Source organism: Rattus norvegicus, chromosome 5, assembly GCF_021556685.1.
Source record: "Rattus norvegicus strain SHRSP/BbbUtx chromosome 5, alternate assembly SHRSP_T2T, whole genome shotgun sequence".
Lineage (NCBI taxonomy): Eukaryota > Metazoa > Chordata > Mammalia > Rodentia > Muridae > Rattus > Rattus norvegicus.
The window spans coordinates 35,925,347-35,935,741 of record NC_141538.1 but is presented as its reverse complement, the minus strand read 5'-3'; the positions used below and the strand labels follow the sequence as shown (position 1 = coordinate 35,935,741).

The 10,395-nt window shown below is 36.8% G+C and overlaps 1 pseudogene; it reads right to left on the bottom strand.

Moving 5' to 3' along the window:
- Positions 1 to 1,108: 1,108 nt before the first annotated feature.
- Positions 1,109 to 2,203, bottom strand: Eif5-ps9 (eukaryotic translation initiation factor 5, pseudogene 9; annotated as a pseudogene).
- Positions 2,204 to 10,395: the final 8,192 nt, after the last annotated feature.

Sequence of the window (10,395 nt, the reverse complement as noted above, 5' to 3'; positions counted from 1 at the left end):
TAAATATTTTTATTGTTTTGTTTTAATGAGTTTAACTTTCTCTTTAAATAAGACAATTGGGGAAGGGGATCAAGCTTGAAAAACAATAACGCTTATTTTGTCAAGATAGCAACCAAAATCAAACTACAAGTTATTTTATCCAAATTAAAAATCATTAAAGAATAAAGCATAATATTAGAGAGAGGAAACACATCAAACACAAGATACAGAATGTCTAAACATCTTGAAATTATAATTTAAGGATAAAAGTTGAAAAATTATGCTGTTTTAGATTACGTGCACTTTTTCCTGTTTCTCCCAAATAGAATCAGAGTTTATGATTTAATCACACCTCAAAGCTTTTCTCTCAGTACAAAGTAACCACTAAATACACACACAAAATACTTATTTGTTATTTCCCTGGTTTATCCAATGTGCAATGCACACGACTCAATTGACTACAATTTGGGGTGAGTGTATACAAACTGAAAAACCACAACTCCAAGTTTCAAAATTTTCTCTGAAACCATAGGACACACAGGTCATTTTCACTTCTCAAGAGGATGTCACATCATCATTAAATCATCACATTTCCTTAGAACGACAAGAATTGTCAGTTGGCAATCTGAATGTACTTGAAATATAACTTTCAAAGTACTTCATTTCTTAGTGACTGAGTAAAGTCATTATAATTGTTTGCATTCTTCAAGTCTTCAGTACCTAACAATCTGCCAAACTTAAAAAGCCTAAGTTATGAAATGGTGTAACATCCTAAAAGTAGCCAATTACTTCAGCATAAGCCATTCCTAGACCAAAGTCTGAAGAATGACCAAAATCAAATCTTTATTTTTTATAACAGTATAAATATGATCCAAATGTGTCCATCATTAGTTTCTCCAAAATAAACATGCTATAAATAAGCAAGCTACCACTGCTCACTGATATGTATGAACTCTCTAGATGTCTCATTGGGCTTAATTATAGACCACTCTACAGTAATAGCTTTCTAGTATCAAGTGTAGCCTGATGTTAAGCCACTTTAGCCCTTGCACATACATGATGCACTTCTGTCTGACAATGGAGAAAAAATTGCAGCATTACACTGTTAAGCTAAGTTGCATCCATCCTTTTAAGTGGTGTAAATATCAATGTTATCATCCTTTTTGTCAGACTTCACATTTTCAACTTTTGGTACACTGTCAGTCTTTGAATATACCACCTCAATATTTTCATCTTTGTCATCTTCCTCACCACCAGATGGTTCTTCCTCCACTTCCTTCAACCATTTAATAAATGGTTCTGCTTTGACACAAATCTCTTTGGCAAGTTCTTTTGAGACATATTTCTTAGAGGCCTTTTCTGACCAGCTGATAATGACCTCTTCTTCTAAAAGGTTTGTGTCATACATCTCTTTCAAGATATGTGAAATCTTGGACACCAGCTGAGCTTGATGCATGGCTACCACACATTCCAAACCATGAAGATGGTACTGCTGGGCCTTTTTGTTGTTTAACAAAACTTAACAAAATCAGACAGGATGTTAAAACACCCTCCTACAGTTCTTTCCAAATCATCTCTAGGTGTCAGTCCTTTTGCATGGTCACCGATTTCATCCATTCTGCACCTTTGAGCTTCCTCTGTTATTCCTCCCCCCATAATCACCTTCCTCTTCTTCCACAGTATGTGGTGGTGGACATGGTGGTGTCTCACTGGTGGATACAGAGCCATTTTCCTTTTTCTTATCCTTTCTATTTTCCTTTCCTTTCCTTCCTTTCCCGTATTCTTAGGTGGGATTTTGAGAATGAATGTACAGGGTTTATGATGTATGTCAAGCATGCCTCAGTACCCACAGGCTTTACAAGAACTACCTATTGTTTGCTTCTTTGGATTGACATGCAGATATGTTTCAGGGTTCTCACACTCAGGACAGAGAACAATTTTTTTTTAATGAATCCATCTAACATGCCTTGCAGCTTATTCGCCTCATGAGATCCATTGACAATGTAACAGTCATGGTAAATATCAAACTGGGTGTGGCTCCCAGCTCACAACCAAAATATTTGGTGGGATATGTTGAAGGCCAATTAAGTGCCTTTGCAATGTCAACCATGTTGACTGCAGCTGTCTTGATTCCATCTCCATTGCCCTCAACGTTAGCAGTCAAACTGGGCATCTTGTAGTGATAGAACTGGTCTGACATGGTGCGATTGACTTTGACAGACATTTTGTCTTATTAGTGACTTTATCAATAAGATGAACAGATCTTTCATTGCAAGTTTTTGGTATCTTCTATCTGGAGAGGAAGGGATGAAATAAACGACTGCAAGAATTTTTGGCCTCTGACATGAAAATATTTTCTCCACTGAGGTTGTAAGCTTCTTGCCTGTGTGCTATGTTTCTCCAATACCGGTACCAATGACTGAACAACAGCTCATTTTCTTCAAATAAAGATGTAAACCATGCGCGGCTCAGCTGGGACTAGGAGGAAGAGGCGCTGGAAACTGGGTCCAGAACTGAGAAGCAGAGGGGCGGCTGGGCAGGTGCAGCTGGCAAGCAGCTGGAGGGACTGTTCCAGCGACATCCTCATCCACACCAGCAGAGTCAAACCTGGCGACCTCTGGAATATTGTCGCTCTCATTTTTATTGTTTTTAATTGGTTATTTCATTTATTTACATCCCAAATGTTGCCTCACTTCCAGTCAATCCACCCAGAGTTGTTCATTACATCTCCTTCCTCCTACCCTCTGATAGGGTGCTCCCCCACTCTGTTTCCTGCTTCCCTGGACCATCAAGTCTCTATAGGATTAGGTGTATCATCTCCCACTGAGGCCAGACATGGCAGCCATGTTTTACATAGTGCCAGGGGCCTCAGACCAGCCTGGGTTTGCTCTTTGGTTGGAAGGTCAGTCTCTGAGAGCTTCCAGGGGTCTAGGGTAACTGACACTCTTGGTCTTCCTGTGAGGTTGCCATCCCCTCAGCTCCTTTAATCCTTCACCTAATCCTTCCATAGAGGTTCCCTTTGGAAAAGTTCGGGGCAAGAAATAAATCTTAATTGATTTTATTTTTATCATTTGTGTGGCACTTCCACATATAAAACTACATTTGTGGCATAATGTGTTTATGTAACAGATTCCTAGTTACATCAAGTCAAAAGTCATTAAGACTATACATGATGCTGTATGCACAGTTTCATGTCTCCTTTAGGAACTTAGTAGTACATGGAGGAAAAGTATTCATAAAAAAACTTATGTTACTATTGACCATTGAAATTAATCTAAGTATTCCTTAAGGCTGCCTCTTATCAATGTGCTTCCATGTAAAATGGACATTTGTTCTTATTTATTAGTAGCCTGAAGAGCATGTGTTTTACTGTCAAGAAAAGAAAAATAATGTTTGGAGACCAATTCCCACTTTCAGATACATCCTAGTAGATTTTTAGTAAATGACACTTTCATTAGGTTGCCATGTCTGTCAATCAGAATTCAACAGATTACGTGGTTGTGACAATGAGCACAGAAATTTCAGCTGTTCAACTGAGTGACATCTTAACATTCAGGATAAGGAGTCATTCCTGTCAAATAGCTTCCGTACACCAGTTTGTGGTAAAAGGTTTTTTATTCAGTTGTATAGCTAAGAGGGCAATACAGGATATATAAATTCACCTAAACCTAGGACATAAATGTTTGAAGGAAAATAAAGTGGTAAAAAACCTTTATGTTTATGTTTCAAAAAGAACATAGTTGATCACTTTTAATTAATTAATTTACATAATGTCTTCAGGGGGTGGGAGCCATGAATGGTGACTTGTGGAAGTCAAAGGACATTTTTTTTTGTCTCTAATCCATGGATGTATACTATATATGAGACTTGGAAATAAGAGCTTTTATCAGTCAGTTATCCAGTCTGCCCCATAATTGATGATTTAAAATGAATAAAACTTCATTTATGACAATATTTATGACAAATGAACAGATTTGACCTTCAAGATTTTCAGATATCTTGATAGAAATGCTTAAAAACAAAAAGAAAAGAAACTGAAACACTGTAATGTATGCTTGAAATACAACACAGAGCTCTTTAAGAAGTATATTTATAAACAAATGATAAATAAGTAAGCCATTAAGCACATCTGAACTAAAATTCAAAATATATTTGCATGAAAAGTTTGTTCAAATGATAACCAACAATGGTAAGTTTGAATAGAACAAGGTATCTTAAATAACAAATTAATAAACCTTAAAGAAAGAAAAATTTCAAGGCTTCTAAGGTATCTGCAATAATTCATATACTGATCTTATGCAGTTATTTATTAGTAAAAGACTTGTTGAAGAAGACTTAGTCTCTGTACACTCTGAGTTTAAAATATATATGTACTGTCTGGCATCATCATATCTGCTGCATAAGTGTTTGACCTACTAATAAGCAACAAAAGATAGTAACAATGAAATTTAAAAGAAGCAAATAGTTAAGTACCCAAATGTTTTTAAGTAGCATGAAATTAATATTGTAAAAGTAAATAGTTCTTGATACATGGACACAATGAGTAATAGATATGAATGTGTCGAGGATAGTTTTACCTTAGTACATATTGCATTAAAATAATAGTGCCTAAAATTCGTGAAACAACTGCAATGTATAGTGGCAAATTACAATAAAATCTACAGAGATCACTGCATGTGCTCACTAAGCAAAATGACAATAAACTTTAATTGCTCTGTAAATGGTTAATTTTCTGAACCATTTTGATAAACATATTTGTATTTGCTCATGAATAAGATTTTATGAAATAATAAACACACAAATGTAATATTCTTTGTTATTCGGGGTCTACGTGGAAGGAAAAGAGAGCATCCTTCTCTTTACATCATTCAAATTAAATCAAATGGGGGTGGACTGCTGAAGCATGAGGGTTAGAGATGGCATGGCCAGACAATCAGAGTCCCTGTGTGGTAGTATACCAAAGAGTAGTGCGCAGCCTCTAAAGGAACCACAACAATCCTCCTCCATGGTCACCCTTGGATTGTAAAATATCTCACATGATCAATTTATTAAGTGCAGGGTTATATGTGTTTTAAAATGTTCATCTCCCTCTGTACTTTTTTAACCTGGTACTAAAATCTAGAGGCTTGATTTTTAACAATTATAATTTATACAGAGCATATTTAGCAGTAAAACACATGGTCTAATTGTTCTGTGAAACTGTTAGATTCAAGTATAATTGTTTCCTGGTATCAGTAACATTTTATATTTTCCTAAATTATTTCTGTAACAATAAATTTTCAATCTGTGCTGTTAGAGTTTTCAAAAAGAGAGATTCTGTTTCTGTATTTTCTTTTTCACTCCAATTCTGCTTTACATACCAATGATTCATCAATGTTGTGCCTCTTCTAAGACACACTGTTTATCTGTTTTCCCACTTGGCTGTTTTCCCATGTTTGGCTTCATGGCATCCTCCAATGTAACATATTGGTTGTATTTTCAAATATACCACCACTATCAACTTATGTTTACATGTTTTAGCCAGTCTTAACATCACTATCATCTGAGGTCTTGGTATGTTAGTGTTCTTACATTTATTTTATTTTACATTATTTTATTTTATTTATTCTTCTCTTATGAAATATACCCCAACTGCAGCTTCCCCTCCCTACACTCCTCCAACTTTACCCCCACTTCCCCTTTTCTCAAGATCTACCATCCTCATTATCCCCAAAGAAGACTAGCCCTCCAAGGGACATCAACTGAACATGCTATAACATACACTAAGAGTAGGTACTATATCTCACATCAAGGCTGGGCAGGCAGCCCAGTAGGGAGGAGAGTGGTCCTCAGAGAAAACATAAGAGATGGCTGAGTTGTTAAAGCTTACGTTCAGAACCAACAATTTAAGTGTAGCATTTCTTTTCTTAACCAAGTTATTATTTTGTTTTCTATACATTCCAATTACATCCCCCTTTCCTCCCATCTGCCCATCACCACCTTAAAAATCCTTCCTCCCATTCCCTGCTCCCCTTCTCCTCAGACAAAGAAAAGCATATCGCCTTGGATATGTCCCCACTCTGTGATATCTAGACCCAAACAGGCAGTCCACATAGATATTTCTCCATTTTTGGGGTTATCCACAGGGTGTTTGTTGGAAGAAGATTTTGTGATCTTCTCCTGGATTTTATGGTCTGGTCCTAGAGCCAGTGACTTAGGTACTGGCACTTATGATCTATTCCTGAAGCTGTTGCTTCATCAGTCTTTTTTGAAATCAGGCCTGGTCTTCAAACTGAGAAAAATGGGTCCTTAAATGGACACAAATGGTGTTTATGTTGCTACTAACTAACCATGGACACAGAGAAGACTTGGGAGCTGAATCTCAACAGAGAGCCAGAATGCTTTACAGCGTTTAAGCACATGCAAAAGAAACCCCTCATAATCATCTGTACCAAGTTACATTTATCCTTTTTACCAATTAGGAATCAGTAATAAGGGAGTTTCCTAGGAACATTTCTTTATAGTTCATTTACCCTGTTTGCCCAACTGTGGCAGGGCAACTTGCCCAGCATTCATGTTCCAATTTACCAAACAATATGTTGCTCATCCAGGTAGGACTTGTAAAATTCAAACTTTATTTGACTGCTATTCAAAATGGAAGTTTTGTCTAAAATGACTTCAGTTTATATTCATATATATAATTTATAATAGTTTATTATTTATTATATAAATATATTATTATATTTTCTATAATAAACATACATTAAATTCATTATTATTCATACATATAAATATATGTTTATTATATTGTGCACATATAATGATATATTACATTCATATTTATTCTATATATGTATAATATATTACAAAATATATATTATATAAAGAAATATGTAAATGTATCATATATGTTGCTTTGTCATTTAATGTTGCTACCTAGTCGGCTTAGATGTACATTCAGGAAGACAGATAAATGGATGAAAAGAAATATTTGATTGAGAGTTAACTGATAGGTAGACAGACATGATAATTAATAGAAAGATGAATACAGAGATAGACAAAGAGACAGACAAGAAGATGACAGGTTGATAGTGAGGTCAATAGATAGATATATGGATGGATAGATAGATAGATAGATAGATAGATAGATAGATAGAGAGATAGAGAGATAGAGAGATAGATAGATTGATAGATAAATCAGAGATCATAGTGAGATCATGGATAATTTGTTACTTTCATTGTCTCTGTGACAAAATATCTAAAGGAAAGAGTTTACTTTGACGTACAGTTCAAGGAAAGTTTATTAGTACAGGGAAAAGGTTTATATATTTTGCCAATACGTTGGCAAAAGCATATATCAACAGTCAGAGAGCAAAAAGATATGAGTTCTTATGCTCATCTTTCTGTTTCCTTTTATTTAGTCCAAGCACATTTAAGGGTACCACCCAAATTAAAGGTAGATTCTCATACCTTAATTATCCTAAGTTAGAAACTTCCTCACAAAAATACTCAGTGGTTATTTTTTTCTCTCATGGATATTGCACATAGCATAAATTTGAGGTACTGCATAGTTTTATGTCAGCTTGACAAAGTTAGCTATCTGAAATAAAGGGTCACACCATTGAGAAAAATGCCTCCAGAAATTCCAGCTCTGAGGCATTTTATTTTTTTAATTGGATATTCTATTTATTTGCATTTGAAATGTTATCCCCTTTCCTGTTTTCCCTTCTGGAAACCCCCTTATCCTATCCCCCCAACCCTGATTCTATGAGGGTGCCTTTCCATCCAACCTGCCTCACTGTCCTAGCATTACGCTACACTGGGGCTTTAAGGTTTCACAGGACCAACAGGCTTTCCTCCCATAAATCAGATAATGCCTCTTCAGCTTCCTTAGTCCTTCCCCTAACTCCTCCACTGGTATACCTGTGATCAGTCCAATGGTTGGTTTCTATACAGTCCAATATATTTGTATTGGTCAGGATCTGGCAGAGTATTTCAGGAGACAGCTGTATCAGGCTCCTGTCAGTAAGCACTTCTTGACATCAGCAATAGTTTCTGGGTTTGGTATCTGCATGTTCTCACATGCAGATGGATCCCCAGGTGGGACAGTCTCTGGATGGCCTTTCCTTCAGTCTCTGCTCCACTCACTGTTCCTGGATTTTTCTTTAGACAGGAGCAATTCTGGGTTAAAATTGTGGAGATGGCTGGGTAGCCCCATCCCTCAAGTGGGAGACCATGCCTAACCTCTGAATATGGTCACAGCAGATTCTCCCTCCTCTTTGTGGGGGTATTTCTAATAATGTCATCCCTGTGGTATTCTGGGAGGTTCTTGCTTTCTTGGCATCTGGGACTTTCTGGTTACTAACCACTAGTTTTCCATCCACCATTGCTAAACACCTCTGTTCAATTTCCTGATCCTCTGGATATCTCCTTCCAAACCTGATTGTGCCCCTCTGCCCTCATTTCTTCCTCCCAAGTCCCTCCTACCCTCTACTTCCCTAGATTATATTGTTTTCCCTTCTAAGTAGGACTGAAGCATCCAATCTTTGGTCTCCCTTCCTCTTGAGCTTCAAGGGGTCTGTAAGTTGGATCATGGGTATTCTAAGCTCTTTGCCTAATATCCACTTCTCAGTAAGTACATACAATGTGTGTTCCTTTGTGACTGAGTTACCTCACTCAGGATGATATTTTCTAGATCCATTAATTTGCCTATGAATTTCGTAAAGTTTTTGTTTTTAAGAGCTGAGTAGTACTCCATTGTGTAAATGCACCACATTTTCTTTATCCAATCCTCTGTTGAGGGACATCTGGGTTCTTTCCAGTTTCTGGCTATTATAACTATGGCTGATATGAAAATAGTAGAGTATATGCTCAGGAATGTTATATCTGGGTCCTCAAATAGTACTATGTCAATATTTGGAGGAACTGCTAGACTGATTTTTAGTGTACCAACTTGCCATCCCACCAGCATTGAAGGAGTGTTCCTCTATCTCCACATCCTCACTGGCATCCACTGACATCTGAGATCTTGATCTTAGCCTTTCTGATTGGTGTGAGGTGTAATTTCAGGGTTAGTTTCATTTGCATTTCCCTGATGACTAAAGATGTTGAACATTTCTTTAGGTGATTTACAGCCATTTCTCATATTCCATATTCCTCAGTTGAAAATTCTTTCTTTACCTATGTTCCCGATTTTATAGAGTTATTTGGTTCTCTGGTATCTAACTTCTGTAGATTTTTGTATATATTGGATATTAGCCCTCTATCAGATGCAGGATTGGTAAAGAATTTTTACCAATCTGTTGGTTCCATTTTGTCATGCCAACGGTGTCCTTTGCCTCGAAGCTTTGCAATTTTATGAAGTCCCATTTGTTGATTCTTGATCTTAGAGCATCAGCGACTTGTGTTGTTTAGGAAAATTCCCCCTGTGCCTATGTGTTTGAGGCTCTCTCGCACATTCTCTTCTATTAGCTTCAGGGTATCTAGTTTTATGTAGAGCCTTTGATCCATTTGGACCTGAGCTTTGTACAGTGTGATAAGCATGGATCAATTTGCATTCTGCTACATGCTGATCTGCAGATGAACCAGAGTCGTTTGTTGAAAATGCTGTCTTTTTTTCACTGGATAGTTTTAGCTCCTTCGTCAAAGATCAGGTGACCGTAGGTGTGTGGGTTCATTTCTGGTTCTTCAATTCTATTCCATTGATTTACCTGCCTGTCTCTGTACCAATACCATACAGTTTTTATCACTATTACTCTGTAATATTGCTTGAAGTCAGGGATGGTGATTCCCCCAGAAATTCTTTTGTTGTTGAGGATAATTTTCGATATCCTGTTGTTGTTGTTGTTGTTGTTGTTGTTGTTGTTGTTGTTGTTGTTTTTGTTACAAATAAATTTGGGAATTGCTCTAACTCTATGAAGAATTAAGTTGGAATTTTGATGGGGATTGCATTGACTCTGTAGATTGCTTTCAGCAAGATGGCCCTTTTTATATATCCTGCCAATTTTTGATCATGGGAGATATTCCCATCTCCTGAGGCATTTTCTTAATTACTGATTGAACACAGAGATACCAGACCACTGTGAATGGTTCCATCCCTGAGCTTTTGGTCCTGGATTCTACATGAAAACAGGCTGAGCAAACTGGGGGAAGCAAGCCATAGCAATGACTCTCCATGGCCTCTGTATCTGCTCCAGATTTTAGCATTCTGAGCCCTTTGAGTTTCTGTCCTGATTTCTCTTAGTTATATGGATGAATAAGCTAAAAGACTCTTTCCTCCAATTATTACCTCATGGTGTTCCATCCCAGCAGAAGTAACCCTAACTATAAGAGTTGGCAATCAAGATTAGCCATCACAGAAGAGTTAATGATGCATCTATATATAATACAAGTTGCTATATAACAAAGATGAATTGCTCACTATTCGGCTCCTTCAAG